The sequence below is a fragment of the Podarcis cretensis genome (assembly GCF_951804945.1).
Source record: "Podarcis cretensis genome assembly, chromosome: 13".
In the NCBI taxonomy this organism is placed as follows: Eukaryota; Metazoa; Chordata; class Lepidosauria; order Squamata; family Lacertidae; genus Podarcis; species Podarcis cretensis.
The window spans coordinates 15,745,130-15,751,278 of NC_137182.1; positions in this window are offsets into that span (position 1 = coordinate 15,745,130).

Below are 6,149 nucleotides of genomic sequence, written 5' to 3' on the forward strand. Positions count from 1 at the left end.
TCCGACTCTTTGTGACCCCATGGACCAGAGCACGCCAGGCACTCCTGTCTTCCACTGCCTCCCGCAGTTTGGTCAAACTCATGCTGGTAGCTTTGAGAACACTGTCCAACCATCTCGTCCTCTGCCGTCCCCTTCTCCTTGTGCCCTCCATCTTTCCCAACATCAGGGTCTTTTCCAGGGAGTCTTCTCTTCTCATGAGGTGGCCAAAGTATTGGAGCCTCAGCTTCAGGATCGGTCCTTCCAGTGAGCACTCAGGGCTGATTTCCTTAAGAATGGAGGGGTTTGATCTTCTTGCAGTCCATGGGACTCTCAAGAGTCTCCTCCAGCACTATAATTCAAATGCATCAATTCTTTGGCGATCAGCCTTCTTTATGGTCCAGCTCTCACTTCCATACATCACTACTGGGAAAACCATAGCTTTTTTTTTTTTATAATATTTATTAAAAAAATTTAAAACAATAAAAAGCATACATAATAACATAGTATTTTCCAATATCCACATTTCATTCTCATCCTAGGACTTCCTCACACCTCTTGTTCCTGCATTCTAAACTCATAAATTTTGCTGGCAAATTATTAAGATGATTCCATTCATATAATATAATTTCCCAAGATTAAATCTCAAATTTTGGAATTTAAAATCACTCTTTTAGAGATTTAATTATAAAATACTATTTAACCAAAATTTATCTTTTCTTCCAATTACACTTAAATTTGTATTCTTTATAACTAATTTGTTGAAGCCATATTATTACTAATCTTACATCTTTCTTAACATTCATACAATTTACAATATTTTTGTAGATAATCCTTAAATTTCTTCCAGTCCTCCTCCACCAGTTCTTCTCCCAGGTCTCGAATTCTGCCAGTCATCTCCGCCAGTTCCATATAGTCCATCAGTTGCATCTGCCATTCTTCCAGTGTGGGCAAATCTTGGGTTTTCCAGCATTTAGCGATAAGTATCCTTGCTGCTGTCGTAGCATACATAAAAAAAGTTCGATCCTTCTTTTGCACACTCTGGCCGACAATGCCCAAGAGAAAGGCCTCTGGTTTCTTAGGGAAGGTATACTTAAATACCTTTTTCAACTCATTATATATCATTTCCCAGAAAACCTTCACCCTAGGGCAAGTCCACCAGAGGTGAAAGAAAGTTCCTTCAGCTTCTTTACACTTCCAGCATTTATTGTCAGATAAATGGTATATCTTTGCAAGCTTGACTGGAGTCATGTACCACCTATATATCATTTTCATAATATTTTCTTTCAAGGCATTACATGCCGTAAATCTCAAACCTGTGGTCCATAACTTTTTCCAGTCAGCAAACATAATGTTATACCCTATGTCCTGTGCCCATTTTATCATCGCTGATTTCACCGTTTCATCCTGTGTATTCCATTTTAACAGCAGGTTATACATTCTTGAAAGTATCTTAGAGCTGGGTTCTAACAGTTCTGTTTCTAACTTTGATTTTTCCACCTGGAATCCTATCTTTTTGTCCAACTTAAAAACTTCTTTAATCTGAGCATAATGTAACCAATCTCGCACTTTATCCTTTATTTCTCCATACTCTGCAACCTCCAATTGTCTCCATCTTTTTCTATTATTTCCCAATATTTCGGCCATTTGGCCTCCATATTGAGTCTTTTCGGGGCCTTAGCCTCCATTGGTGATAACCACCTTGGGGTCTTGTTTTCCAATAAATCTTTATATTTCGACCAGACATTAAACACTGCTTTTCTGACAACATGATTCTTGAAAGCCTTATGTATTTTAACCTTGTCATACCACAAATATGCATGCCAACCAAAAGCATTGTTAAATCCTTCCAAGTCCAAAACATCAGTGTTTTCAAGAAGTAGCCAATCCTTCAACCAGCAGAAAGCTGCTGATTCATAGTACAACTTTAAGTCTGGCAGGGCAAAGCCCCCTCTTTCTTTAGCATCGGTTAATATCTTAAACTTGATTCTGGGCTTTTTGCCCTGCCAGACAAATTTAGAAATATCTCTCTGCCACCTCCCAAAACACTCCATTTTATCCACAATCTGCAAAGTTTGGAACAAAAACAGCATTTTTGGCAATACATTCATCTTAACAGCAGCAATACGTCCTGACAAGGAAAGTTTCAATCTTGACCAAACATCTAGATCCCTTTTGATTTCAGACCAACATTTTTCATAATTATCTTTATATAAGTTCCTGTTCTTCGCTGTTATGTTTACCCCTAGATATCTTACTTTTTTGACCACATTTAAATCTGCCTCTTTCTGAAACCTTTCTGATTCTAAAGAAGTCAAGTTTTTTTCTAGAACCTTGGTTTTTTGCTTATTAAGTTTAAATCCCGCCACTCGACCAAACTCATAAATCAGCTGCAGAACCCTTTTGGTACTAGGCTCTGGCTCCTGTAAGGTCAATACTAGGTCATCTGCAAATGCTTTAAGTTTATACTCTTTCGCTCCGACCTGAATACCTTCCACCAACCGGTCTCCTCTAATCACATTTAAGAGCACTTCCAAGACCGATATAAATAGCAAAGGGGATAAAGGACAACCTTGTCGTGTACCTTTTTCAATTCTAAACTCTTCTGTCACCACATTGTTCACTATCAGTTTTGCCTTTTGCTCTGAATAAATTGCCTCTATCCCATTCTGAAACCCCTGCCCCACTCCCATTCCTTCCAGGTTTTTCTTCATGAACTTCCAGGAAATATTGTCAAAGGCCTTCTCCGCATCTATAAATATCAACACTGCTTTTGTATTGATGTTTGTTTTCCAAAATATCAATAATGTTCCTTGTATTAGCAAACAAATGTCTACCTGGGAGAAAGCCTGCCTGCCTTATGAATTACTTCATTTAAAACTTTTTTAAATCTACTTGCTAGAATGTCTGCAAATATTTTGTAATCCACGTTTAGGAGGGAGATAGGGCGGTAATTCTTAAGTTGTGTCTTTTCAGTTTCTAGTTTGGGTATCAATGTGATGAAAGCTTCTTTCCACGACTCCGGTGCCTTCTTCCCCTCCATAATTTCATTGCAAACCTCCATTAATGGGTGTATCAAGTAATCTTTCAATGTCTTGTAATATTTGGAGGTAAGCCCGTCTGGCCCTGGAGATTTGCCCAATTGCATATTCTGAATGGCCTCTTCGATCTCTGATTGTGTTATTTTATAATTCAGGAAAACCATAGCTTTTACTATACGGACCTTTGTTGGCAAGGAAGAAGTAGCTACCAGCAAAGAAGAATGGGTAAATAAAGCAATGGATTATGCAGAATTGGCAGCTAAAATAAGTGACCCCAATGATGATTGTTTGGTTGAAGAAGAATGGAAGCCTTTTTCAGACTATTTAAAGAAATACTATAGTATGATGAATTCACCAGCAGGATTTGAACTATGAACAGCAGAAGGAATTAGAGATTACCGTATTGTTATTATGGTAGAAGAGAGAGAGGATAGGGTGCAGCAAGGGGCAGAAATAAAAAATACCATGGAGAAAGGGGTAGGAAGTTGACAAAGCAAAAGAAAAAAAATATTATGTATTGGAGTGTACATGTGATTTTTTTTTGAAAATTTAAGAAAAATATAACTGGAAAAAAGAAAAGGCACTCTACATATGCTCAAGGGAAAGGTAAAGAAAAGAGAGATAAGAATGCCCCTATGCTTGTGCAGAGTGTCTTTCCCACTGAGTAACTTTCTGTAGCTCTCAAAGTGTCTGGACGGCAAGGGCTTCCATGGCAGAAATTATTATCTTCCACTTGGTGTTTCAGCATCTTTTGAGACATGAAGCATAGCACACAGCTGCCTTTCCCCCAGTAATCTGTTGCCTGTTCTTACCAAAAGCGCCCAAATGACAGATCTTTGATTCATCTCAGAGGCAGGTTGAGTCAGGCAGCTGAGACGCTAATTAAGAAAGATTTCAATTAAATGTCTCTTCAAAGCCCCTGACTGGCTTTCCACTCCAGTGGTTCTTTAAAGACAGCAAATTCCAAAAACTCTTTCCCGCAAACTTCTGGGTTTCTTTTCAGCTTGACGCGTCAGCAGGAAACGCATTTAGGGCTGTTTAGAGGAGACAAGGCTGGAGGAGAGGTTTGGGGGGGGGGAAGGAGAGGCAGAGATGATGGGTTTAAAGAGTTTTAAAAACAGAGGGGAGCAGAGCAGCTAACACTTGCCTGAAAGCTGCACCCCCTCACTTAGCTGCACTCCATGCTAAGCCCAAAAGTGCAAGGGCCTGGTTGCCAAAGAGCACTCTGCACATGTTCAGAGGCACTGCCTGCCTCACAGAAATCAGGTGACGCTTGGGACAAATGACATCCTAACTAGTTATTTGAAGAACCAAAGTTCCCTGTGTCAGGTTCCCAGCTCAGAAAGGAGAATTTTGAACTTTTGAGGTTTGCGTGTAGATGGAGATCAGGAGAAAGGGCAGAGGGTGGTTAAAGCAGACTCCTAGATTCCTGGCTCAGAGAAGGCTGCAGAGTGGAGTGGTTAAAGCATCTCCCACCCACCCCACAATTATCTGCACCCAAGATGTAGGACAGTCTGATGTTGTGCCTCAGAGATGAGTATCCGTCTTTGCTTCTAAGCTGACAGAACTCTTTAAGGCTCTGATGGGCAAAGTAGAGCAACAAAACACGACTCTCTTTTGTCAAGAATTCCCCCTCCTAATTCCCGGAAACCTCCAGCCTCTGTGGCCAAAAACATTTACTGTATTTTTTGCTCCACAAGACACACTTTTTTCCTCCTAAAAAGTAAGGGGAAATGTCTGTGCGTCTTATGGAGCAAATGTGTGGTCCCTGGAGCCGAATTGCCCAGGGGCGAAAAGCAGATCATACTCTTTCTTTCTTTTTTTAGAAAGAGGGAAGTGAGTGTTGGAACAAAGCAGCTAAGCAGCTGTTGGCAAGACATCAGAGGGAGATAAGGGACACTAGAGATAAAGGAGGCTGCCTGGGAGGGGGGAGGTAAAGACAGCGAAGTTGCAAGCAGAGGACACAGGAATACTAAAACAAGCAATGAGGAGAGAAATTAGAAGAAAAGGAGGAGCAAAAAACTGCTCCAGCTAAGGAAAAGACACTAAGGCAAACAAGTGGGAAGGGGGTGTTGAAAGGTAGCAGCTGCTCGGCAAGCGATTGGAAGGGAGATAAGGGACGCTAGAGATAAAGGAGGCTTCCTGGGAGGGGGGAGGTAAAAGCCCATGGATCTTTGGGATTTTTGCATTGGGTCACCCCAAATTCACGATCAGATCACATAGCATGCCCATGGCTACAGCCTGCACCAAAAAAATCATGCACCCACTGTTGTGTGGGGCTGCAATGGCGCAAAGCACGGATCCACATGGATCCTCAGGATTTTTGCATTGGGCTACCCCAAACTCACCGTCAAATCACATATCATATCTGTGGCCACAGCATGAACCACAAAAATCATACATCCAGTGCTTCGTTCAGAATATTTTTTTTTATTCTTGTTTTCCTCCTCTAAAAACTAGATGCATCTTATGGTCAGGTGCATCTTATGGAGCGAAAAATACGGTAATTGTGCAAGGGCATGGGTGCAGCCAAGCGGGTGGGGTGGGGTGGGCAGTCCCCCCTCCCCACATCAAGTAAAACAATAGAAATGTTTAACTAACCGACCAATCACATCAGTTCTGCCCCTCCTAACATAAGTCCCGCCACCCCTCACAAAACTCCTGGCTGCACCCATGTGCAAGGCTGGGAATCTTTGTACAGGGGTGTAGTGGGGGGAGGCAATGTGGCTTTTTCTCCTTGGGCTCCTTAGGATGCTTATCGTTGAGGGAGGATATTAACAAACAGAATAGTCAATTGTTTTTATATGCAATAACGGCAGCAATAATATTACTGGCACAGAAATGGAAACAAGAAGAATTACCGACGAAAGAAGAATGGCAGACAAAATTAACGGACTATGCAGATTTAGATAAGATGACAGGAAGGATTCGAAACTTGCGGGACCTGAGATTCTCAGAGGACTGGAGTAAATATTTGAATTATCTGAAAAGCAATTGTAACAAACAGACTACACTAGTAGGACTGCAAGAAGTTTTGTAAAGAGGATTATGTGAAATAGAGATTACAAACTCAAACAGAGATTACAAACTCACGTTTCTCACAGAAAAGCTTAAGATACACGCTGATCTAAC